The 26,330-nt window shown below is 44.6% G+C and overlaps 1 protein-coding gene across 1 annotated transcript in view; it reads left to right on the top strand.

The window, feature by feature from the left end:
• The first annotated feature begins 21,772 nt into the window (after positions 1 to 21,772).
• Positions 21,773 to 26,330, top strand: part of WAPL (WAPL cohesin release factor) — a 58,724-nt gene continuing 54,166 nt past the window's right edge. Inside the window, exon 1 of the mRNA XM_060241065.1 lies at positions 21,773 to 22,231. The gene's annotated coding sequence lies outside the window, so the exon portion shown is untranslated. The remainder of the gene's footprint in view (positions 22,232 to 26,330) is intronic.

A 26,330-nucleotide genomic window follows, 5' to 3' on the forward strand; every position in this document is an offset into this window, starting at 1 on the left:
AGGTCCTAGGCCATATAGGTGCTTTCTTTGAGAGCCAGTTTGGTGTAGTGGTTACGTGTGCGGACTCTTACCTGGGAGAACCGGGTTTGATTCCCTACTCCTCCACCTGCTGGAATGGCCTTGGGTCAGCCATAGCTCTGGCAGAGGTTGTCCTTGAAAGGGCAGCTTCTGGGAGAGCTCTCTTGGCCCCACCCACCTCACAGGGTGTCTGTTGTGGGGGGGGGGGAGAAGATATAGGAGATTGTAAGCCGCTCTGAGTCTGATTCAGAGAGAATGGCGGGGTATAAATCTGCAGTCTTCTTCTTCTTTGTATTTCTCCCATGGGATCCAAGGAACTGGGCAAAGAGAGCTGTGGCTCTTTCCCTCCCTCCTCAGGGAACCAGGAGGGGTTCCCATACTTTATGCTGTCAGCAATATATTTGAGTCCACATACTTTATGCTATCAGCAACACATTTGTTTCTACTGTTCAATTCCACAGCAGTAACAAATAAAATCAAGTCCATCTCTTCCAAACGCCCGGGATTCTTCTGATTACAGTTTGGAAACTGAAAAAGAGCATCCTGCTGGCTGAAAAGCAACTGCCAAAAAAATTTGGAAGCTGCTTTCATTTTACAGAAGTGGCACTTATCTCAAATGTTATGGCTTTGCTGGCTGCAAGGAAGAGTCTCTTGCGAGGAATGAGATGCCCTTTGGCATACATAAGTGCTTGTTCTTTATTGTGTCTCTGCTTTATTGTGTCTCTGCTTTGGAAGAACAACTACTGATAGGTAGATGTTCATTTTCTAAGGATGTGATGGTTTTCTCTAGACTCCCGCCTCCCCCCCATAGGGTTGCCAAGTCCAATCGGAGAGCCAGTTTGGTGTAGTGGTTAAGTGTGCGGACTCTTATCTGGGAGAACCGGGTTTGATTCCCCACTCCTCCACTTGCACCTGCTAGAATGGCCTTGGGTCAGCCATAGCTCTGGCAGAGGTTGTCCTTGAAAGGGCAGCTGCTGTGAGAGCCCTCTCCAGCCCCACCCACCTCACAGGGTGTCTGTTGTGGGGGAGGAAGGTAAAGGAGATTGTGAGCCGCTCTGAGACTCTTCGGAGTGGAGGGCGGGATATAAATCCAATATCTTCATCTTCTTCTTCTTCTTCTTCAATTAAAGAAATATCTGGGGACTTTGTTTTTTTTTTTTATCATTCAAATAAAGCAAGTTTATTATAAGACAAACAAATAAACAATACATACAACACCCGCTAAACCACAACAAGATACAACATAACAGCACAATCAAATAACATAAACATACAATAATCCCCCCACCATTCCACCCACATAAATAAGGAGATGAACGGGTTATACCAAATAACTAAGTTAATGTCTTACCACAATACCAGTACTTTCTGCCCAAAGATACATTGGTTCCCAAGATTTCATACATTCTTCCCAGTTACCATCTCTCACTCTTACTGTCAAAATATCCATTTCGGCTATATCTAATAACTTAACTAAGAATTCTTCCTTCTCCGGAATTTGGGGAAGCTTCCAGTACTTCGCATAAAGTATCCTTGCTGCCGTTATCATATGCATCAATAGCTTTTTTTCCCCCCAGGACAGATTTTCTTTACAAATACTCAAAAGATAAAGTTCTGGCGCATGACTAATCCTTTTCTTTCGAAAAACCTTATGGATCCAAATATTTACGTGAATCCAAAATTTTTTGGCAAATTCACAGTTCCACCAAATATGATACAGTGTCCCTTTAATTTTTTTACATTTCCAGCATTTGTTGTTATACGTTGGATTTATTTTGGCTAATCTTTCTGGTGTGATGTACCACCTGTACATCATTTTATACAGATTTTCTTTTAAAACTATTGCTTTAGTCAGAATGATATTATTTTTCCAAATTTTTTCCCACTCCGTTAATTGAATCGAATAGCCGAAATCCTGTAACCACCTTACCCAGCTTTCTTTAACCGTTTCCTTCTGCATCTCGTCTTTTAACAGCCACTCATAAATTTTAGAAATAAGTTTTGGAGGTTCATAAATTATACTATCAAATTCATTTGCCTCCGAGTCTTTCGGAAACCCCAGATCTTTATCCACCTGATACATCGATTTGACCTGGCACCTAACCCACCAATCCGAAATTATATTTCCATCCAGTATTAAGTTATTATCTGTATCTAATAATGTAGCATAATTATGAGACTTTCCCCAATCATATATGTTCGGATGTGTAGCCGCCTCCACTGGGGATAGCCAGAATGGGGTATATGAATAAACTCTCTTTTTAATTTCAATCCAGACCTTATAGATTGCCTTACGTATTTCATGCCTTAAAAAAATACTATTTCTCTGGGGTGGATGGTACCAAATATATGCGTGCCAGCCCTTAATTAATCCTGCACCTTCCAATGCTAACAATCTTCTGTTTTCCAACAAAAGCCATTCCCTGGCCCAGGCTAAACACGATGCTTTATAATATAATGTCCAATCCGGTAAGGCCATTCCCCCTCTTACTTTAGCTTCCTGTAAGACTTTTAACTTAATCCTTGGCCTCTTATTTTGCCAGATAAAGCCCAGGACCTTTCTGTTAAGTTTCTGAAAAAACGGCTTAGGTAACTCGATTGGGATCATTTGGAATAAAAATAATATCTGGGGACTTTGGGGGTGGAGCCAGGAGCAAGGGTGCAACAAGCATAATCGAATGCGAAAGGGAGTTCTGGCTATCACATTTAAAGGGACTGCACACCTTTTAAATGCCTTCCCTCCATTGGAAATAATGAAGGATTAAAGTATCCCCCAGTGCAAGCACCAGTTGTTTCCAACTCTGGGGTGATGTCGCATCACGACATTTTCACGGCAGACTTTTTACGGGGTGGTTTGCCATTGCCTTCCCCAGTCATCTACACTTTCCCCCCAGCAAGTTCAGTACTCATTTTACCAACCTTGGAAAGATGGAAGGCTGAGTCAACCTTTAGCCGGCTACCTGAACCAGCTTCCGCCAGGATCAAACTCAGGTCATGAGCAGAGCTTGGACTGAAATACTGCAGCTTACCACTCTGCGCCACGGGGCTCGCTTTAATGAAAGATTGGGGGAGGGGGGGGTCTGGTTTTGTTTTGTTTTTTGAGATTGAAGCACCAAATCTGCAGCACAGCATCCGGCGCATCTCCTCAAAATACCCTTCAAGTTTCAAAAAGATTGGACCAGGGGGCCCAATTCTATGAGCACCAAAAAAAAGGATAGGAATACGTCAGATGCTATGCTGCAAATGTGGTGTCTTTATCTCAAAAAACAGACCCTCCCCAGCCTCAGATACCCACAGATCAATTCTCCATTATACCGTATGAGACTCAGTCTCCATAGCTAATAATGGAGTGCCCAGCAGACATTTCCCTCCCCCCCCCCTTCTGATGATCCTAAAGCAGGGCAGGGCCTCCAAACCATGGGATCCCCTGCGCCCCCCCCCCCCCCCCCGGGGATTGGCAACCCTGCCTCCCAGTGTTTTGCTTGTAAGTCTCTTAGGGGCAGGGATCTCTCTCTTTTGCTAAGATCAGCATGTAAAGCAACGTATCTTTATTTAATACATTTGTACCCCACCTTTCTCCCTCTCTCTCTCTCGGCTTGGCTTCGCGAACGAAGATTTAAGAAGGGTGTAATAGTCCACGTTTGCTGCAGGCTCGCTGGTGGCTGACAAGACCAATGTGGGACAGGCAGGTCCGGCCACAGCGGCTGCAGGGAAAAGTCTGATTTAGGGTTGGTCCTGTAGCAGTGCGATTCTTCCTCAATCTCCTTTTGTCCTCAAGACCAGCTATGCGTGTGTTCTCAAAGGAAGAGACAGCCTGGTGGATGATGTGCCTCCATGCTTTGCGATCTGAGGCTAGGTCAGACCACTGGTGATGGTTGATGTGACAGGTGCTAAGGGATTTCTTCAAGGAGTCCTTGTACCTCTTCTTTGGTGCCCCTCTATTTCGATGGCCGGTGGAGAGTTCGCCATACAGGGCAATCTTGGGAAGGCGGTGGTTTTCCATCCTAGAAATATGCCCTGCCCAGCGCAGCTGCGTCTTCAACAGCAGTGCCTCGATGCTGGTAACCTCTGCCCGCTTGAGGACTTCAGTGTTGGTCACAAAGTCACTCCAGTGGATGTTGAGGATGGTGCGAAGGCAGCGCTGATGAAAGCGCTCAAGGAGTCGCAGGTGATGACGGTATAAAACCCACGATTCGGAGCCATAGATGAGGGTTGTCATCACAACCGCTTTGTAAACATTGATCTTTGTGCCTTTTTTCAGATGCTTGTTGCTCCACACTCTTTTGTGCAGTCGGCCAAATGCACGGTTTGCCTTTGCCAGCCTGTTGTCAATCTCCTTGTCGATCTTGGCATCTGAGGAGATGATGCACCCCAGGTAGCTGAACTGCTGGACTGTCTTCAGAACTGATTCACCCACAGTGATGCAGGGAGGGTGATAATCTTCCTGGGGTGCAGGCTGGTGGAGAACTTCTGTCTTCTTCAGACTAACTTCTAGGCCGAATAGCTTGGCAGCCTCTGCAAAGCAGGACGTCATATGCTGCAGAGCTGATACCGAGTGGGAGACGAGTGCAGCATCATCAGCAAACAGTAGCTCTCGGATGAGTTTTTCCATTGTCTTGGAGTGTGCCTTTAGTCGCCTCAGGTTGAACAGGCTGCCATCGGTGCGATAGCGGATGTAGACACCATCGTCCTCATCTAGATCTACTGCGGCTCTTTGAAGCATCATGCTAAAGAAGATCGTAAAGAGAGTTGGCGCGAGAACGCAGCCTTGCTTTACACCTGTGCCTATTGGGAAGGGCTCCGAGAGGTCGTTGCAGTGTCTGACTTGGCCTCGCTGGTCTTCGTGTAGCTGGATGATCATGCTGAGGAACCTTGGGGGACATCCTAAACGTTCCAAGATTTGCCACAGGCCTTTCCTGCTAACGGTATCGAAAGCTTTGGTAAGGTCGACAAAAGTCACATACAGACCCTTGTTCTGTTCCCTGCATTTCTCTTGGAGCTGCCTGAGAACAAATACCATGTCGGTGGTGCTCCTGTTAGCTCTGAAGCCGCACTGGCTCTCTGGGAGGAGTTCTTCTGCAATGGTGGGCACCAGTCTGTTCAGGAGTATTCTGGCAAGGATTTTGCCTGCGATGGAGAGCAGGGTTATCCCCCGGTAGTTGGAGCAGTCTGACTTTTCCCCTTTGTTCTTGTATAGGGTGATGATGATTGCATCGCGAAAGTCCTGTGGTAATTTGCCTTGTTCCCAGCAGGTGACAAGTACTTTGTGAAGTGAGCTATGTAGTACTGTGCCCCCATGCTTCCAGATCTCTGGTGGAATTCCATCAACTCCTGCTGCCTTGCCACTTTTCAGTTGCTTGATGGCTTTAACAGTCTCTTCTAGGGTGGGGATCTCATCCAACTCTGTTTTCACCGGTTGAAGTGGGGTGAGGTGGATTGCTGAATCTTGAACTACGCGGTTGGCACTGAAGAGAACCTGAAAATACTCCGACCACCGGTTCAGTATGGATGCCTTGTCTGTGAGGAGCACTTGGCCGTCTGCACTATGCAAGGGACTCTGAGCCTGATATGATGGACCATATACTGCCTTCAGGGCTTCGTAGAACCCTCTTAAATCACCAGTGTCTGCACACAGCTGGGTTCTCTCTGCAAGCTTGGTCCACCACTCGTTCTGAATGTCTCGAAGCTTGCGCTGGAGGTTGCTACATGCAGCGCGAAAGGTTGCTTTTTTCCCAGGACAGGAGGGCTGAGCAAGATGTGCTTGGTAGGCAGATCTCTTTTTTGCCAGTAATTCTTGGATCTCTTGATTGTTCTCATCAAACCAGTCCTTGTTCTTCCTTGTGGAGAACCCGAGGACTTCTTCAGAGATCTGCAGGACGGTAGTTTTTAGGTGTTCCCAGAGTGCTTCTGGAGAAGGGTCTGTGGGGCAACTGAGGTCCTCAATTCTTGACTGGAGTTTTGCCTGGAAGGCAGCTTTAACTTCGGCTGACTGAAGGCTGCCAACCTGAAACTTCCTCCGAGGGATACCTCCTCTCCTGGGTGTGGGTTTAAAGTGAAGACGGAGATTGCAGCGTACAAGACGATGATCCGTATGACATTCTGCGCTGGGCATTACTCGGGTGTGTAAGACATCTCGAAGGTCTCTCTGGCGCACCAGAATGTAGTCGATAAGGTGCCAATGCTTGGACCGTGGGTGCATCCAGGTTGTCTTCAGACTGTTCTTCTGCTGGAAGATAGTGTTGGTGATGGTGAGCTGGTGCTCCATGCAGAATTCTAGCAGGAGGCGCCCGTTGTCATTGCAGTTGCCAATGCCGTGTTTGCCAAGTACTCCTTTCCAGGCTTCCGAGTCTTTACCTACTCTGGCATTGAAGTCGCCTTTCTCCCTAACAGGGACCCAAAGGCCCTGCTCAGACACACAGTATAATCAGATGTCGCTGCTGTTTCCTTCCAGATTTAAAGTGGCTGATCAGACAGCAACATCAGCCTCCTGGTATTAACTCCCTAATCCTTCTTGGAACCGGATTTATTTATCTATCTATCTATCTATCTATCTATCTATCTATCTATCTATCTATCTATCTATCTATCTATCTATCTATCTATCTATCTATCTATCTATCTATCTATCTATCTATCTATCTACCTATCTATCTGGGATTTATATCCCGCCCTTCCCACCGAGTGGCTCAGGGCGGCTTACAACATATATAAAACTAACATAAAAATATAAAATTACACTTTAAAATTAACATTTCATAATATATAAGTAAAATCAAACATTTGTTATAAATGTACATCATTCTTTTGTTACCTGCTCCTTTGCGGCGTTTTTTGAGTTCTCCGGTTTCACCTCATAGTTTTCGCCATCTGGATAGTTCTGTTGCGATATTAACCAACTTCTGGATGTCTGAAAGCTGTCCCAAAGTAAAAGGAACCTCAGACATCTGGTTTACGGTCGCCATTTTTTTTTACTACTTAGCGATATGCACATAAATGCATAACCACATAATGTTTTAACCTATGCGCATAATGCACGCATGCGCATAATAGTGGAAGAAAAAAAGAGCTGCATGGTGCCGGTGTGTGGACGGCAGCGGACGGTTTCACCACAGAGTGATTCAAATTGCAGTATGGCCGTCTGATCGATAATATCCGGAACAAAGATATTCAGAACAGAACCGGGTCATTTTAACACGGACTCAACGCGCTGTGTGAACAGGGCCAAAGTGTCTTACATAGTTCTCCTCTGCTCCATGTTGTCCTCTGTGAGGTAGCTTACTCTGAGAGAGTGTGACTGACCCAACGTCAGCCATGGCACGAGTGGGGATTCAAACCCAGGTGTCCCAGAGGCTTGTCCAAACCTCTTCACCACTATGCCACACTGGCTGTCATGTACATTGATGGTTCTGTGTATAATTACACTCCTGATCTCAACATTATCTCCCAGAGAAGAAGAAAAAGAAGAATACCTTGGATTTATATTCCGCCTTCCACTCAGAGTCTCAAAGTGGCTCACAATCTCCTTTATCTTCCTCCCCCACAACAGACACCCTGTGAGGTGGGTGGGGCTGAGAGAACTCTCACAGCAGCTGTCCTTTCAAGGACAACCCCTGCAATAGCTATGGCTGACCCAAGGCCATTCCAGCAGCTGCAAGTGGAGGAGTGGGGAATCAAACCCGGTTCTCCCAGATAAGAATCCGAGCACTTAACCACTACATCAAACTGGCTGGAAAGATCAAGGTTAATAGCTGACTTCTGCAAATAACCAAAGTATCAATGACAAGCAAAAAAGTACCATACCAACAGTAGGACCCCAGGGATAGTAGGAATCCGGTGATATGAAAGCAGTGAGACACAGACTTGGCCACTGACCTGGTGAGAAATACAAAGGAAAGGCTTTGTTAGATTTAGGTAGGTAGCAATGTTCCCTCTAAGCTGCAGAGTCTTGTGAGCCAAAATTCTGCTTTGTGAGCTACTGCCATTAAAGTTGTGAGCTCCTGCATAAATGAGTGTGCTCTGGGGTCAGCCTTCCTGAGCTAGGACAAAAATGTGTGAGCTGGAGGCTAAAAATCTGTGAGCTAGCTCACGCTCACTCAGCTTAGAGGGAACACTGGTGGCAGCTGTGTTGGTCTGAAGCAACAGAACAAAGTTTGTGTCCAGTGACACCTTTAAGACCAATGAAATTTAATCCTGGGCATAGGCTTTCATTGGCATCCACATGACAACTTATATCCAGAATTAAACTTCTTGTTCTTGAGGGTGTCTCTGGACTCAGACTTCATTCGAAAGGAAGGGTGGCCAAACTGCGGCTTGGGGGTCACACGTGGCTCTTTCATACACATATTGTGTCAGCGGCTTGAAGAATCATTTGAAATTAAAGTTGCTTTCTTTCCACCTCTCCCTCCCCCGTCTATTTGCCTGGCTTCCTTTGTGTCTTGTGGTTCTCAAACATCCGACGTTCATGACTTGTGGCTCAAACATCTCACGCTTATTCTCTGTGGCTCTTATGTCAAGCAAGTTTGGCCATCCCTGTTCTAAACGAAAGGAGTGTTAAAGTAGAAAGCTGAAAAGTCCTCATTTGGAGGGTTTTGCCGTTATGTGCTGAGTTTTAGCCATTATTGGGACATGGATACAGGATGGTATGGAAACACTTCGGAAAAACAGAATTTGGAAGAATCAACATGAGAATTATGAGCTCAAAAGATTGCCCAATGGAGGCTAAGGAACGGAACGATGCAGCAGTGACCTTAATATCTGGATCCTTGCCACTGATAACGTTTTTTTAAAAATATCAATAGATGAGCGGTGACAAATCTCTCCTTGTGATTCTCTGTTTCAGATCTGCTTTACTTCTCTGTGCAATTCATATTGCAGACTCCTGGGGATGGGGAAAGATTATTCTCATATTTATCAGTAATGCTTCCATAATGAAGATTCCTTTGAGGATGGCTCCAATCGGTTAAATAAAAGTTAAACAAATCCTAGGAAACATTTCTTCTTTCTTATTTTCTAGGACACGATTCAAACATTCCCGTGCAGGAAAAACATTTCTCGTATAATAGGTGAATCGCAAGGATTGATTCCTACAGTTGCCAGCCTCCCGGCGTGGCCTGGAGATCTGCCACTTTCACAACTGATCTCCAGCCGGCAGAGACCAGGAACTTCTCTATAAAAATTGTATGGAGCAGTGATGATAACATTGGTTAGAAACTTGTGTTGTGGAACCCCCTTTGGAAAAATTTTCAGTACTGTGCATAAGGTATCTTTGGAAAATAAGAAAAGACGCTTCAAGTTTATAAATTCTTTATTGTTTATATACACAGTTGTGTTGATTTTGGTCCCCTGGAGGAAATGGCTGCTTGGAAGGATGGACTCTACGGCACTGTACCAGGCTGAGGTTGAGGCCCCTCCCCTTTCCAAGCCCCGCCCTCTCCTGGCTCCACCCTCAAAGCCTCCAGGAATTTTCCAAGTTAGACCTGGCAACTGGGGTGGAATTCTAGCAGGAGCTCCTTTGCATATTAGGCCACCCTCCCCGATGTAGCCAATCCTTTGAGAGCTCACAAAAAAGAACCTTGTAAGCTCTTGGAGGATTGGCTACATCAGGAGTGTGTGGCATAATATGCAAAGGAGCTCCTGCTGGAATTCCACCCCTGCTCGCAACCCTCATGTCAAATGTCCCCAAAGCTTTGTGGTTGCAGGAATGGAGACTGGGCATATCTGTCCTGTTGAAATGTATTTGCTCTATTATGGATAACGTCATCAGGTCCTTCCAGCTACACCCTTGTGAGCTGAGACATGTCAGCTTGAGTCTTAACACATCAAATAACCTTCTGGCTACTGTGGCGGGGGGGCGGGGGGAGAGACACCTCTCTGAAAAGCTCCCAGGCTTTCTGCAAATCAGATTGTTGGGAGGTAGCCAAAGATAGCATTCGCAAATGAAAACTTGCAGATTATCTGATGAGACGCTGCATCTTTTGAAAGAGGGTGCCACACGATAGCTCCATCATTTACAATAGTACCTAGAAAGTAGTTTATTGCATAGCTACATAATGCAGCTTGCCTGACCCTAAGGGGCATGTTAAGGCAGAAGAAGGTATCACTCTTATGCAATGCAACACTTCAAAAAGTAAAGGTGAAGATAGTCCCCTGTGCAACCACAGGGTCATCACATCAGATCAGAAGAAGAAGAATAAGAAATTAGATTTATATCCTGCCCTCCACTCCGAATCTCAGAGTGGATCACAATCTCCTTTACCTTCCTCCCCCAAAACAGACAGACACCCTGTGAGGTGGGTGGGGTTGAGAGGGCTCCCACAGCAGCTGCTCTTTCAAGGACAACCTCTGCCAGAGCTATTGGCTGACCCAAGGCCATTCCAGCAGGTGCAAGTGGAGGAGTGGGGAATCAAACCTGGTTCTCCCAGATAAGAGTCCACACACTTAACCACTATACCAAACTGGTTCTCAGGACATTTCCTTGGCAGATTTTTATGGGGTGCTTTGCCATTGCCTTCCCCAGTCATCTACACTTTCCTCCCAGCAAGCTGGGGACTCATTTGACCAGCCTCGGAAGGATGGAAGGCTGAGTCAACCTTGATCCAGCTACCTGAACCCGGCTTCCGCTGGGATCAAACTCAGGTCATGAGCAGAGCTTGGACTGCAGTACTGCAGCTTTACCACTCTGCACTATGGGGCTCCTCTTTACTGCCTCTATATTGAGACTGACTGCCAATGTGTGTGGGGGAGAGAAAAGGACACAGGGATGCCAGCCTCCAGGTGGGCCTTGTGGATTCCCCAGAATTACAGCTCATGACCAGACTACAGAGATCAGTTCCCCTGGGGAAAATGACTGCTTTGGAGGGTGGACTCTATAGCACTATCCCCCACTGAGGTCCCTGTCCTCCCCAGACTCCATCCCCAAATTTCCAGGAATTTCCCAGTCTGGATTTGGCCACTCTACCCCTGGCATTTTTACAAGTACATTTTTGGGTGGTGATAATGTGGTAAAGTGCAGAATGGTAAAGCTGCAGTACTGCAGTCCAAGCTCTCTGTTCAGGACCTGAGTTTGATCCCGGCGGAAGCCGGGTTCAGGTAGACGGCTCAAGGTTGACTCAGCCTTCCCTCCTTCCGAGGTCGGTAAAATGAGTACCCAGCTTGCTGGGGGGAAAGTGTAGATGACTGGGGGAGGCAATGGTACACCACCCTGTAAAAAGTCTGCCGTGAAAATGTGATTCGACGTCACCCCCCCGAGTCAGAAACGACTGGTGCTTGCACAGGGGACTACCTTTAATGTGCAGGAGAGGAGCCCCGTGGTGCAGAGTGGTAACGCTGCAGTACTGCAGTCCAAGTTCCCTGCTCACAACCTGAGTTTCATCCCGGCAGAAGCTGGGTTCAAGTAGCAGGCTCAGGGTTGACTCAGCCTTCCATCCTTCCGAGGTCAGTGAAATGAGTCCCCAGCTTGCTGGGGGGGGGGGAAATGTAGATGACTGGGGAAAGCAATGGCAAACCACCCCATAAAAAGTCTGCCGTGAAAACGTCATGATGGAATGTCACCCCAGAATCGGAAACGACTGGTGCTTGCACAGAGGACTACTTTTAACATTTTTTTTTAAATGTGCAGGAGAAGTCTTCTGCGTCCTAAACATCAGGCAACGTTTTATTCCAGTAGGAGCTTCGGCTCTCTTTATCGGCTGATCTTCATGCAGCAATGTGAGTTGGTCTTTGCTATGCAAGGGCTTTATGCGAGAGGATGAAAAAAGAAAGGAAAGAAACACAGGGTGAAGCCAGCAGGGTGCCATAGCCATGAATTGCAGGGAGCCAAGGGGAAAAGGTAATGATGTAAAACTCAGAGCTAATCTGGACTGATCCAGAGACCATTCACTAGTTTTGATAAGATAGTTAACACCTTTAATGGGTTGGCAGTAAAGTCTTTGTTCAAGGGGAGGGTGAGGAGGTTGGCTGAGGTCTCCCTTTTGAAGCAGAGTGACTGGAAAGGAAAAGGAAAGGTCCCCTGCGCAAGCACCAGTCATTTCCGACTCTGGGGTGACGTGGCTTTCACAATGTTTTCATAGCAGACTTTTTACGGGGTGGTTTGCCATTGCCTTCTCCAGTCATCTACACTTTCTCCCCAACAAGCTGGGTACTCATTTTACCGACCTTGGAAGGATGAAAGTCTGAGTCAACCTCGAGCCGGCTACCTGAAAACCCAGCTTCCACCGGGGAGCGAACTCAGGTCGTGAGCAGAGCTTAGTACTGCAGCTTTAACACTCTGACTAAATTGAATTGGCTTCATTTATACCCTCAATGGGTCTCAAAGTGGTTTACAACACTGTTCACCTCTCCTTTGTTTTGTCGTCACAACACACCTGTGAGAGAGGTTAGCTCAAGGGCACCCAGCGAGCTTCCAAGGCAGAGCTGGGATTCGAACCTGGATCTCCCAGATCCTAGTCTGATATGCCAACCACCAGGCCTGGGATTCAGCAGGAGCTCACAGGAGCACAGCTCCTGAACCTTTTTGGCAGTTCTACCTCCTCCTTCCCACCTTGTCCATTGAATAGTAGATGCAGTTGCATTACAATCCCTGGATGAGCTCCACCACTTATTTTTCTACAAAACAACCCCCGCCAACCAATATAACACACTGGCTCATTTTGCACTTTTTAATATCAGATATGTGTGCCATTATTCTCTCACTGGAGAATACCATACAGCTTTTCACCCTGTACATGTGGCTTGTTATCCCCGCTTTGCCTCAAAATATCTGCATCATGTTGGGACTTCCGGGGTTGGAAATTGCTTCTCAGAAGGGGAGCAGGCTGGGGCTTCTGTTCGGGGTAGTGGAGGGCAATTTAATGCCTGCTGCCTACTTTTCTCAGTCAGAGATCAGTCCAAGATATGCACAGGAAACTTTGAGGAGATTTACCTTGGCTAAAAGGGAGTCCCGGGGGGGGGGGGCTCCTTTGAGGCTTTGAGGGATCTCCAGAGATGAGTTGCATATTCATCATCTGCAGAAGTTTCCAGAGTCATTTATTTGACATAAGCTCGACAGGATCCTAACCGGAGAGCCAGTTTGGTGTAGTGGTTAAGTGTGCGGACTCTTATCTGGGAGAACCGGGTTTGATTCCCCACTCCTCCACTTGCACCTGCTAGCATGGCCTTGGGTCAGCCATAGCTCTGGCAGAGGTTGTCCTTGAAAGGGCAGCTGCTGTGAGAGCCCTCTCCAGCCCCACCCACCTCACAGGGTGTCTGTTGTGGGGGAGGAAGGTAAAGGAGATTGTGAGCCGCTCTGAGACTCTTCGGAGTGAAGGGCGGGATATAAATCCAATATCTTCTTCTTCTTCTTTGAGACTGCTAAACATCTAAGGCTATACAAGACCAGTGTTGGATCTGGATAACTGCAGAAAAAGATACTGATGACTATCTTCATTCCGGGACTATTTAAAGTTAAACAAAATAAAATCAGAAGGTGGGAAAGAGATTCAGAAAGCTTGGAAGAAGAAGGGGAGAAGGGGCAAAATTTATATTTTGTAAATTTAAAGGACAGTGCTAAAAATTGGAAAGGAATTTATTGTTTTGTCTACTTGCGGTTTGGGTGAAAAAGCCCCATCATCACAGATTTGCAGCTCTCACAGTCAACACAGGAAATACGTCAAACATCGCGAGATCTTTTTACCAGTGAAAACGGGATTTGGTGGCAAGAAAAGCAGGAAGTGTCGGATGAAAAAGGGAAATCATTGAAGCAGCTAGTTTACTCTAGGACTATAATATCATAGAAAAACATCGGCGGCCATTGCTAGGTCAAAATTTAAACCAAGTTTTTAAAGTGTTCGGGACATTAAAAATTGGTGAAGCTGACAGAGGTGACAATTATAAGGTAAATACTATTGGACATTATCGCTGATAATTATTTTAGAAGCTTTTTGGAGGAAATTTTTTTTAAAGGGAAGCAGAAAGTCGCGACCGCCATTTTCGAAGAAATAAAAATTTTAAAAATTAATATCTGAGCCCAGGAGGCTCTGAGGACGGCGAAATTAGGCTTATTGAAAAGGGCAAGCCTTACTCTATCAAACCTGATAGTTTAAATTTAATTTGGAGAGGTCAGAATTTTCGGTGTTTTTTAAAATGTCAGAGCATAAGTTAACCCGTGCAAGGACTGCCTCAATGGAGAAAATGCAAGAGCAATTAGAAGCAATGGAAGCCAGGATGATGAAAGGGGTGAGAGACATGATAACTGCTTCTAAAAAAGAAATTAGAAAAGACATTGAAGAGCTAAGGAAAGATATAGAATATCTCAGAAATGAGACTGTGGTAACTTCAAAGAAAGTGCAAGAGGTGGAAGAGAGAGTGAAAGTACATGATTCCACCTTGCTAAAAATGCAAGAAAAGGTGGCAATTCATGACTTCAAATTGATGGAAACCCAGATACGTCTGAGAGGAGTACCTGAGGATGAAGAGACTGATTTGAAAGGATATATAATAAGAATAATTGCAGAATTTTTGGAGGAAGATCCTGAAGGAACTAGAAGCATGTATGACTATATGTATAGAGTGAACTCACTATATGCCAAGAAAACTAATCTACCAAGAGATGTGGTTATAAGATATATGACAAAAGAAATGGTGGGAAAAATCTTGAATAAAAATTTTGAAAAGACATTGATAGTGGGAGGCAGCAGAGTAAGAATCATGAAAGAATTGCCAAGACAAGTGATAAATGACAGAAAAGCATACAAAAAATTGACAGAAAAACTATGTGATAATGAAATGGGGTATAGATGGATAATACCTGAAGGTCTGAGCTTTGAGCTGCAAGGAAAAAGGAATACAATTGCAAGCACACAGGAACTGCGTAGGTTTTATGAAGAACATAAAGAATTTGCACCATGATGGATTACAAATTATTATCTTGGAATGTAAATGGACTAAATTCACCACAAAAAAGAAAGGCAACGTTTCATTGGATTAAAAAACAAAATTGTTTACAAGAAGTGCATATCAAACAAAAGGATTACAAATTTTTATGGAATAAACAACTGGGACTAGAAGTTTATTCATTGGCTGAAAAAAAGAAAAGGGAAGTGATTTTCTATATTAAACAAGTATTGGAGCCAAAATTAGTGTTTAAATATAAAGATGGAAGATTTGTAGCAGTAGAAACAATATTAAATGCAAAAAAAATGTTGTTATTGGGACTCTATGCACCAAATGGTGCAAAGGATGCTTTTTAAAAAGACGTTATACAACAATTTGATGAACTGACTTATGACCAAGCTTTGATAATGGGGGACGTTAATGGAATAATTAAGAACACACTGGATAGGTCTGGGGGTAAAAAAAATAAGGAAGAAAAATTGCCAAAGTCTTTTTTTTAATTGGTCAAACAAGAAAATTTGGAGGATATATGGAGGAAATTTAATCCTGAAGTGTGGGGCTATACCTTTTTTTCCACCAAGAAATAAAACTTTTTCCAGAATTGACATGTTGTGGGGCACTAAAGACTTAGGCCTTCTAACAAAGAAAATAGAGATTTTACCTAAAATTGGGGCTGACCATAACGCAATAATGTGGATTACAAAATTGTCTAAGAAGTTGAGAAGATGGAGATTGAATGAAGATTTACTACAGAATAAAGAAATAGTGACATCTCTAGAAAATGAAACTAAAGCTTTCTTCCAAATAAACGATAAAGAGGATATAGAATTTCAGACGGTCTGGGATGCTTATAAAGCAGTAATGAGAGGAATATTGATTACATTGAATAACAAAGATAAGAGGGCAAAAGAAAAACAGATGTTGGACATTCAAAATGAAATAAAGAAAAAAGAGGGGGAACTGAGAAAAAGGCCAGGGAAAAAGAAAATTATAAGGGAGATTGCAATATTACAAACGCAAATGAGACATTTGTTAAATAAAGAACTAGAATGGAATCTAAAAAGACTGCAGCAGAAATCTTTCGAGGGAGCAAACAAACCTGGAAAATATTTGGCCTGGCAATTGAAGAAAAAGAGAGAAAGTAAAATTATTAATAAAATTGTGGTGGATGGAAGAGAGGTGGTAGATCAAGAAGGAATAAAAAGAGAATTCTTTAAGTATTATGCCAAGTTATTTAAAGGTGTTAAAATAAGGAAAGGAAAGATGGATGAGTACTTACAAAAGATAAAAATAGCACCCTTAGCAGAAAATATGCAAAAAGTTTTGAACAATCCAATTGAAAAAATAGAAATTGAAGCAGCAATTAATGCAATGAAAAATGGAAAAGCACCTGGGCCAGATGATATACAGCTAAATTTTTTAAAACCCTCAAAGAGGAGTTAATCCCGAAACTTCAGAAATTGATGAATATGATAAGAACAAAAGGGAAAATACCAAATACGTGGAAGGAAGCTGTTATTTCGTTGATTCCAAAGGAAGATAGAGATGTTACGAACGCAAAATATTATAGACCAATTTCATTATTAAATAATGACTATAAAATATATATAAGAATCTTGGCAGAACGGTTTAAACAATATTTGATACATTTTATAAAGGAAGATCAAGCGGGGTTTCTTCCCAAAAGGCAAATAAGAGACAATATCAGAACTGTTGTAAATATTGTAGAATATTATGAAAGACATCCAGAAAAGGATGTAGCATTATTCTTTGCGGACGCAGAGAAAGCATTTGACAATTTAAATTGGGATTTTATGTTTGCAGTAATGGAGAAAATGGAGCTGGGAGAAAGCTTTATAAGAATGATAAAAGCAATATATACTGAATAACGTGCAAGGCTATGTATAAATGCTGATCTTACAGAAGACATGATAATTAGTAAAGGTAGAAGACAAGGTTGTCCACTTTCCCCACTGTTGTTTATAATGACTCTTGAAATATTACTGATGCAAATTCAAGAAGATAAAGAAATAGAAGGATTAAAAGTAAAAGGATATACTTACAAATACAGAGCACTTGCAGATGATATAATGTTTATAAATGAAAACCCCATATAAGTCACACCTTTGTTGTTAGCCAAAATACAAGAATATGGGGAGTTGGCGAGACTTTGTATTAATAAAGAAAAATCAAAACTTCTATGTAAAATATGCAAATAAATAAGCAACAAGAATTGCAGAGACTAACGGGCTGTTAAGTTACCTCCAAGGTAAAATATTTGGGTGTGGAGATAACAATGAAGAATATTGATTTGTTCAAAAATAATTATGAGAAGCTATGGTGTAAAATGGATGAAGGTATGTTAAAGTGGAATAAACTTAATTTGTCATTGTTGGTTAGAATAGCCGCAATTAAAATGAATATTCTACCAAGAATAATGTATTTGTTTCAAACTATTCCAATTGTGAAAGACAGTAAACAATTTAATAGATGGTAAAGAAAAATTTCAGAGTTTGTTTGGCTGGGGAAGAAACCAAGAATTAAAATGAAAATTTTAACAGATGCAAAAGAGAGAGGCGGATTTCAATTACCAGACTTAAAATTATATCATGAAGCAGTTTGCTTAGTATGGATAAAAGAATGGATAATGTTGTTAAACAAAAAACTCTTAGCGTTGGAAAGTCATGGAAATAAATTTGGCTGGCACGCTTATATGTATTATGGGGGGAAAAAGACAGATGGCTTTTTCTCTCACCATTATATAAGAAACAGCTTGCTAAATATATGGATGAAATATAAGAAACATGTTGATGAGAGAAAACCGCTATGGATAGTGCCAGCAGAAGTGATAAAAATAACAGCTGAGACAGGTAAAGAAAAGTGGTTGTCATATAATCAACTATTAAAAATACAAAGTGGCAAAATGGAATTGAAAACTGCTGAAGAGCTGAATAACAAATATGATTGGTTTCAAATACAACAAATAAAGAGCTTGGTAGAGAATGACATTAAAACTGAAGGAATAAGAGCAAAGAGAAATAGAAAAAGTTCTGCTTGGAGACAATGAAAAATTAATTTCAAAATTATATAAATTACTTTAAAATGGTCTACGAAAGATGAAGTAGTGAAATCTCAAATGATTAAGTGGGCAATTAATGTAAATAAAGAAATACAGATGGAAACTTGGGAATATTTGTGGAAGAACTCTATGAAGCTTTCAACGTGTCATAGTATTAAAGAGAACTGTTTTAAAATGATGTATAGATGGTGTATGACTCCTAAGAAATTGGCAAAGATGAATAATAAGATGCCAGACAGATGTTGGAAATGTAAAAAAAATGAAGGTTCTTTCTACCATATGTGGTGGACTTGTGAAAGAGCAAAAAAGTATTGGCAGATGATTCAACAAGAAATTTCTAGGATCTTGGGATACGAATTTAAGAAAGTTGCAGAGACTTTTCGGTTGGGATTACAAATGGAAAAATTTCCAAAAGAAGATAGAACTATAATTTGGTACTTGCTTTCAGCTGCTAGAACATTATACGTGCACGCTTCCATCCTAGACCCTTGCCAGTCCGGCTTTCGCCCGGGTTACGGGACGGAGACAGTACTGGTCGCCCTGGTAGATGATCTCCAACGGCACCTGGATCGGGGCGGTGTGGCGGTGCTGATGTTGTTGGACCTGTCGGCTGCGTTCGACACGGTCGACCATCGGCTACTGACCCGCCGCCTCGCCGATGTAGGGGTGAGGGGGTCTGCCTTACAATGGCTTGCCTCCTTCCTCGAGGATCGGGGACAAAGGGTGGCAATTGGGGGCGAGCTGTCCCAGAGGCGCACACTGGATTGCGGAGTGCCTCAGGGGGCAGTTCTCTCACCGATGTTATTTAACATCTACATGCGCCCCCTTGCCCAGATTGCCAGGAGACACGGACTTGGGTGCCATCAATACGCAGATGACACCCAACTCTATCTGCTAATGGACGGCCGGCCTGACTGCGTCCCAGAGAATTTAGACCGGGCCCTGCAGGATTTGGCAACCTGGTTGAGGAAGAGCGGGCTGAAACTGAATCCAGCGAAGACAGAAGTCCTTTGTCTGGGTCGGGGCGCTCGGGGAGGGGAAATACTTCTCCCGGTCTTCGACGGGGCGCCGTTGAAAGCGGTGCACCGAGTTAAGAGCCTGGGAGTTTTACTGGAGCCTGCATTATCAATGGAGGCCCAGATTGCAGCCACTGCCAAGTCAGCCTTTTTCCATCTAAGGCGGGCAAAGCAGTTGGCTCCCTTCCTAGAGCGCCAAGATCTGGCAATGGTGCTTCATGCAACGGTCACCTCGAGACTGGATTACTGTAATGCCCTCTACATGGGGCTGCCTCTGTGCCGAACCCGGAAGCTGCAACTGGTGCAGAACGCAGCGGCTAGACTGTTGCTGGGACTCCCTAAATGGGAGCACATACAGCCTGGGCTGCGCGAACTGCACTGGCTGCCAGTTACATACCGGGTTCGTTACAAAGTGCTGGTCATTACCTTTAAAGCCCTATATGGTCGAGGACCTGTCTACCTTAGGGACCGTCTCTCCTCATATGAACCCCAGAGAGCACTGAGGTCAGCCGGGAAAAACCTGCTGACTGTCCCCGGACCGAGAGAGGTGAAGCTGCAAAGCACCCGTAACCGGGCCTTCTCCTCTGTAGCCCCGAGCCTATGGAACCAACTTCCAGAGGAAATGCGGGCCCTGCGGGACCTAGAACAGTTCCGCAGGGCCTGCAAGACCTTCCTCTTCAGACTGGCTTTCCCTGATCGAAATGGAAATTACGAAGGAAACCGCCATCAGAAAAAGTAAATGTAGCACTAGCACTTTTAAAAAATTAACTTAATTTTAAAGCCTAACCAGATTTTAATTAAATGTTTGATGTTTGATGTAGTTTTATTCACCTGTATAATTTGGCTCTGAGCCATGTTGTTAGCCGCCCTGAGCCTGCTCCGGCGGGGAGGGCGGGATACAAATAAAATTTGTTGTTGTTGTTGTAGTTGTGGAAGCAAGAAAAAATATCAGAGAAATGGGATTGGATTGTAAAAGTTATGACATGGAGTGAAATGGACAAATTAACAAGATTTTTAAGAGATTATGATTTAGAAGTTTTTAAGATGGAGTGGAAAAAGTTCAGAAGATATGTAGAAAAAGTGGAAAATAAAAGGACATTGGACAATTTTTGATAATGATTAAGTCTTAGAAAAAAGAATATTAATTTTTGTTTTTATTAGTTTGGGTACCTTTAAACATTAGTACTTTAAGTAAATAACACCGGCGGGGGTCAAGTAATGGAGGGAGGGGTGGGTAGAAAGTAATATATGGGATAAAAAAAGTTATTAATGATGCAAGAAATATAATTTGTTACCATATGTTACTAAATAAAAATTGTTTTAACCACCTGAAAAAGTGTCTGCATCATGTTGTATGCTAATTTGCTTTTCAGTCTTGTCTATAAGCCTGAATGGTTTTTCTCCCATTTCATTGTAGCTGAAGAAGTGTGTATGTGCACATGAAAGCTTATACCTGGAATAACTTTTTGGGTCTTGAAGTTGCTTCTTGGACACCAACTGTATTCTGTTGCTTCAGACCAACACCTGAATCAACTTTCTGAGCCTTTGCAGGTTGACTGGATCATGCCGACTGGAAGTCTTTATTTTCTTCCACGCAAGCCTCCCCCCCCCCCCCCGCAAAATACACAAGTATTCAGTTTGATGCAAACTGGAAATGAACTCAAACGAGGAACAGAAGTAGCAGAAGCAGGTTTATTGTATGTGGCCATCACAATACCAAGGTGAAACCCAGTATCATAAGAAGTGGTCCAACAGAAATTAAGAATGGTCCGATAAATATACAGAACGGGTTAAGTGGGTTACAAACTTTTTAAGAGACCTTGGTTCAAACTTTAAAAGAGACCATGTAACATGCTAGGTCCCCTTATTTGGTGAACATTTCATTTCAAATTCTCAGAAAGGCATTCACATCTTTGCCGTTTCAGTCAATGTCAACCGCTCTACTCAAGGGAAGATACCATCAAATTTTAATTTATCTGTGGAGCTACAGTTTTAGAGCATTTCATCCATTATATTTTATTTTGCCCCATTTACACAGAGGCTAGAGTAGAGGCAGCCAAACTTGCTTAACGTAAGAGCCACGTAGAGTAAACATCAGATGCTTGAGAGCCGCAAGACATGAACATCAGATGTTTAAGAGCTGCAAGGAAGAAAGGAAGTCAGGCAAATAGAAGAGGGGAGAGGGTGAGAGGTGAAAAGAAAGCAACTTTAACTTTAAATGTACTGTCCAAGTTCCCAGCTGGCTTGGAGAAATGATTTAAAGAGACAAATGCCTTCTTCAAGCCCACCGAAGGGGCTGTGAGAGCTTCAAGAGCCACACAATATGTATGAAAGAGCCACATGTGGCTCCCGAGCCACAGTTTGACCACCCCTGGGCTAGAGCCAAAGGTATTGATAATCTGTTAGCAGGGTGTAAATTTTCTTCTGACCGGAATAAGTTGGTTTTCTTGGAACAGTAGTTAACAATTAAAAAAAAATGCTGCATGCGGAAGCAACATAACAAATATCAGACTTTTTTTTCCCCTAAAAAGAAGCTGCAATCGAGAAAAACCACCGGGTCGCTGAGTCAGCGCGGTGCAACCTCAATCCTCCGGAGACTTCAAATAGGCTTCCCGAAGGGAGAAAGCAGACAGGCTCGCGAGCCGCCTCTCGACGCCCAACTACAAATCCCAGCGAGTCTCCCTCCGCGCACGCGCCCTTCCGCCCCCTGTCGGCCGCGCCGCCGCCGGCGCATGCGCGACGTCGCCCGGCCCCGGCCGGCTGAGTAAAGCGGGCGGCGATTGGCCGCGGCGAAGGCACGGAGGGTGGGGGGGACGACGACGAGGAGGAGGCCTGAGTGCGCGAGGCGCAGTGACGGAAGGAGCGGGGGGCAAATGGCGGAGAGATGGTCCAGGGCCCTGTTGAGAGAGCAGCCGCAGTAGTCGCACTCGTCCCGGCGCGCGGGCGGAGGAGGAGGCGGCGGCGCCGGAGGAGGCGGCGCCGGCGCTGCTGACGACCTCGGGGTGGGGGGGGGGGGAAAGGGAGAGGAAGAAGCCGGGGGCGTCGCCCGACTGAGCGGGGAGGAAAAGAAGAAGAAGCAGCGGAGCCGCTCAGTCAGCGAGCCAGAGCGACGGTTGGGCGACAGTTGGGGATTCGAAGAGTGACGTGGGCGCGCGAGACCGGGGAGTCGCTCCCCTCCACCTATCCCGGCGGCTGTGCTTTCCCCTCTTCCTCGCTCGCGCGCCCGCTCCCCTCCCTGGGCCTGGCTGAGGTAAGTCCTGACAGACGGAGCCCGAGGAGGAGGAGGCCTCGCCGTGGCGCAGAAGGCAGGGACTGACGGACGGAGAGAACTTCTTCTTTTTCCTCGCTTTCGGGCCGCGGGAAGAGGGCAGGCCGGGTGGGGCGGAAGTTGCTTCGGCCGGGTGGGGGGAGAAAGGGAGGCCTGGCTGCGTGGGGCGCTGCTTTCCAGCTGCCGTCGCTCGGCCTCGGGGGCGGCGCTCCCTCGGAGCTGAGACAGTGTGAGCTTCCGGCTCTCACATGTTTTGGCTTGGCTCACGAAGGGGGGGCTGGCTCTTTTTTGGCTCCCCGGGCCCCCCACAGCGGGAAGAGGCGGCCTCGCTCTCGCCACGGGCGTTTGCGAGGAGCAGGAGGCCGGCTGGCCGAGGTAGCTTCCCCTCCCCCGTCGGGGCCTGAATCTTCCTCCCTGCCTCGACCAGGCTTCTCCTCTCTCCCCCCCCCCCTCCTCCTCCTCCTCTTCCCGGTGCTCTTGCGTAAGGGAGGATCAGGCTGCGAGCCTTGTGCGCAGCTGGGAGGCCAGGTTGCTGCTGCTTCTCCCGCCCTTGACTCGGGGTGGGTGGGAGGGAGGGAAGTGATTTCTAATTTGAATGTCACCCCCCCCCCACCCCGAGGGGCTTTCTGCCCAGCTGTTGGGGAAGGAGCTTCCTTCCAGGCGGGAGGATCAGGTGCGGAGCGTCATCTGGGACAGACGTGGACTTCGGCTGTTCCTGCACTTGACACAAGGTCCTCTCTCATCTGCATTGCATACCGTCGTCACTTCTGCCTTGCTCTGCGTTATCTTAAGTCGTCTTTAGCTCAGGAAGGATGACAACCCCCCCCCCCCACAAGAACACAATAATTTATTCAGCAGCTCACAACTTTAATTCCAGGAGTTCACAGCTTTAATATCAGGAGCTCACAAAGTAGAATTCTTGCTCACAAGACTTTGCAGCTTAGAGGGAACGTTGGTTGGGCCTCTCAGACTCGCCCATTCAGTGCAGGTACAGCTCTGGGAAATACTCCAGAGATACTCCTCACTTTGCAAGAGTACTTTCGATCAAGGGTATTCAATGCTCATAAAATCAGAATCAACCATGAGTGTAGAAACAGCCTTCCAGAGCTGCTGTCTCTCTCAAAGCACTTTCCCCCCCTCCAACTCTGCCCACCAGTGGGTAGGGAAATGGGGAAGATACGTTGCGCCCGGTGTTCCCTCTAAGCTGAGTTAGCGTGAGTTGGCTCATGGATTTTTAGCCTCCAGCTCACACATTTTTTGCTTTAGCTCAGGAAGGATGACCCCCCCCTCCCCCCCAAGAACACAATAATTTATTCAGCAGCTCACAACTTTAATTCCAGGAGCTCACAAAGTAGAATTCTTGCTCACAAGACTTTGCAGCTTAGAGGGAACATTGGTTGGGCCTCTCAGAATCACCCATTCAGTGCAGGTACAGCTCTGGGGAAGCTTAAGTATAAACAGGGACATCTGCGAAACTCTTGTCAGAGCTTCTCAAGGGTCACTATTCCCCTTTCCTGCCTTCTGGTGTGGCCAGGCCTCTTGGGGGTTCAGTATGTGTTCCTTACCTTTTTCCTCTCCATTATCCTTAGGAGTCCCAGTACACAGAGCCCAGTTCTTTCTGAGCTCCCCAGCACTATCCATGAGCTTTGGGCCTTGATATTTACCTTGAGAAGGAAAATGACAGTGCTGTCACCCACTAGTGTTGTTTTCATTGTGGAAGGCTGTATTCTCTTCTCTCTCATCTCTTTTGGCATCATCATCAGTGCCTGGAGTTAAATGTAGCAAGGAAGACAGGCCATTATCTAAGAGCTATGTTATGAACTGCATTATTAAGGTACTTGAGGCATGCTTCTTTTCAGAAGGGCTGATCAGGCAAAGTGAACTACCCTTGTAAGATGCTGGGAAAAATTGTGTAAGCGTAATTGTTAAAGTTTCAGGTAGTAAATCTCTGCTGACCTTTATTTTTCATTGTACCAGCTTTGATGAGTGGCTGCTGATGTGAAAGGGATATCCTGGAAATTAGAAAGCAAAACTAAAATATTCTGAGGCGGCTGAAAGAAGATAAATGTTTAATCTGTTAAAATCTAAAATCTGGGCAGTTTTATTTTTAAATCATGGTAAGGGACTGTGTTCAGAATATATCTGAGTTGTTTTAGGTCTACAGATTGACTGCAAGCATTTGGAGTTTTAAAATTTTCTTAATTGCAAGGCGATTAAAGAATAATACCATTACATGGAAAACAATTTTTAGACAGCTTTATTAATACGTTTTTAAAGTTAAAATTGCTATTCTGGAGTTGAATGTGTACTATAGTGACTGTACATATGTTTTGGACTGGTAGGTTGTATTGATGCCAGTGGGACTACTCCAGAGAGCATGACTTGCCTCTCCTGCCAGGCTTTTCTAATGCAGTTGAGCATGCATTCAGGTATTATTGAGGAGATCTACTTTATTTGTAGTTCTAATACAATTTTGTGTTTAGCAAGGAATTCTGTAAAGGTGGCTGGTGCTAGCTTTGCTAATATTTGTGTGCTGTTGTCAAATAATAATTGTAAATTAGCTTAAAACAGCTATGCCAAAAAATTTAAACCAAACGAGACTTGAAGTCTTGTGGTAAAAGGGATAACACAAGATCCAGTTTGGTGTAGTGGTTAAGTGTGTGGACTTTTATCTGGGAGAACCGGGTTTGATTCCCCACTCCTCCACTTGCACCTGCTAGAATGACCTTGGGTCAGCCCATAGCTCTCACAGAGCTGTCCTTGAAAGGGCAGCTGCTGTGAGTCCTCTCAGCCCCACCTACCTCACAGGGTGCCTGTTTTGGAGGAGGAAGGTAAAGGAGATTGTGAGCTGCTCTGAGATTGAGTGTATATGGTGGGATATAAATCCAATATCTTCTTCTTCTTCAAGCATAATTCTGGAATTGCCCTCTGGTAGTCTGTGACACTTGCCACTAACTTCATTCTGCTCCTGATTTTTGAGGTGTACAGGCTTGGAGTACTGGATGCAACATACCAAGTTTTTGTTAGAGATACAGTTCACAAGCTCCATCTGGGGACAAGTCTGATCTTCTCAAGATCCAGCAAAGTTAATCATATTTTGTAACGTCTAGACTTCAGACTACTATAATAAACGTTATTGTATGGTGGTTTTGGCAAACTGTGGCTTGATTTGTGTTGTATGTGGCCTATCAAGAACAACTTGTTTTGATTTTCTGATGTGAGATATAAACTTGAAGAAATAGTGTGTTATATGCAAGGAGAGACTATATATGTAAAAGACCTACCATTCTACTATCATGTGGTTGAAAAAAAAATGCAATAGCCTTTAAAAAAAAAAAAAGTCAAGTGTTTTGGGATGCGGGTGTCCTAAATTTGAAAGGCAATCAGAGAACAATAGCCCCAATATCTTTAACAGTATTGGCTCATCTGCATGACTCTTGTCTTGAATAGACACATTGAAGCTTCTCATTCCTTTATCTTTAGCTGAATGTCTCCTAGGTTAGTGTTTAGTTACACCCTGCCTTTCTCCCCAATGGGGGCCAAAATCAGCTTACATTGTTCTCTTCCTCTCCTCCATTTTATCATCACAATGACCCTAAGTGTTAGACTGGGTATGTATGACTGGCTCAAGGACACCCAGCAAGCTTCCATAACAGAGTACAGGGTCAAACCTAGGTCTCCCAGTCCAACCCTTTTAAGTGCTACATTATGCCGACTCTCAAACTGAGTTGGCTTTTGATAGCAGAACATGACTGTTAGGTGGGTTGTAGTAGCATGGAGTAACTTCACAATTGGATCTTGAAAACTGCAGTAATTTTAGAAGTGGATTCTAGTTCAGAAAGTTTGGTATCCCCTGTCCTAGGGTGATCAGAAGGCTGGTTGGTAGTTGTGGATATTCAGAGATGAGCGCTGAGAAAGAAACATTTAGCATTTATCTTCTGTGATTTCAGGCTGCACCATGGTCACAGTCACCAACGGTTTTTTTAGTCTGTTAATGAGGGTGTAGAAATGGTCATGTTTCATGAAAACTGCATGTAAAGAATCTTAAGTCAGTTGCCAGGAGTGTGATGTTAGGCAAGAA

Source organism: Heteronotia binoei, chromosome 6, assembly GCF_032191835.1.
Source record: "Heteronotia binoei isolate CCM8104 ecotype False Entrance Well chromosome 6, APGP_CSIRO_Hbin_v1, whole genome shotgun sequence".
Lineage (NCBI taxonomy): Eukaryota > Metazoa > Chordata > Lepidosauria > Squamata > Gekkonidae > Heteronotia > Heteronotia binoei.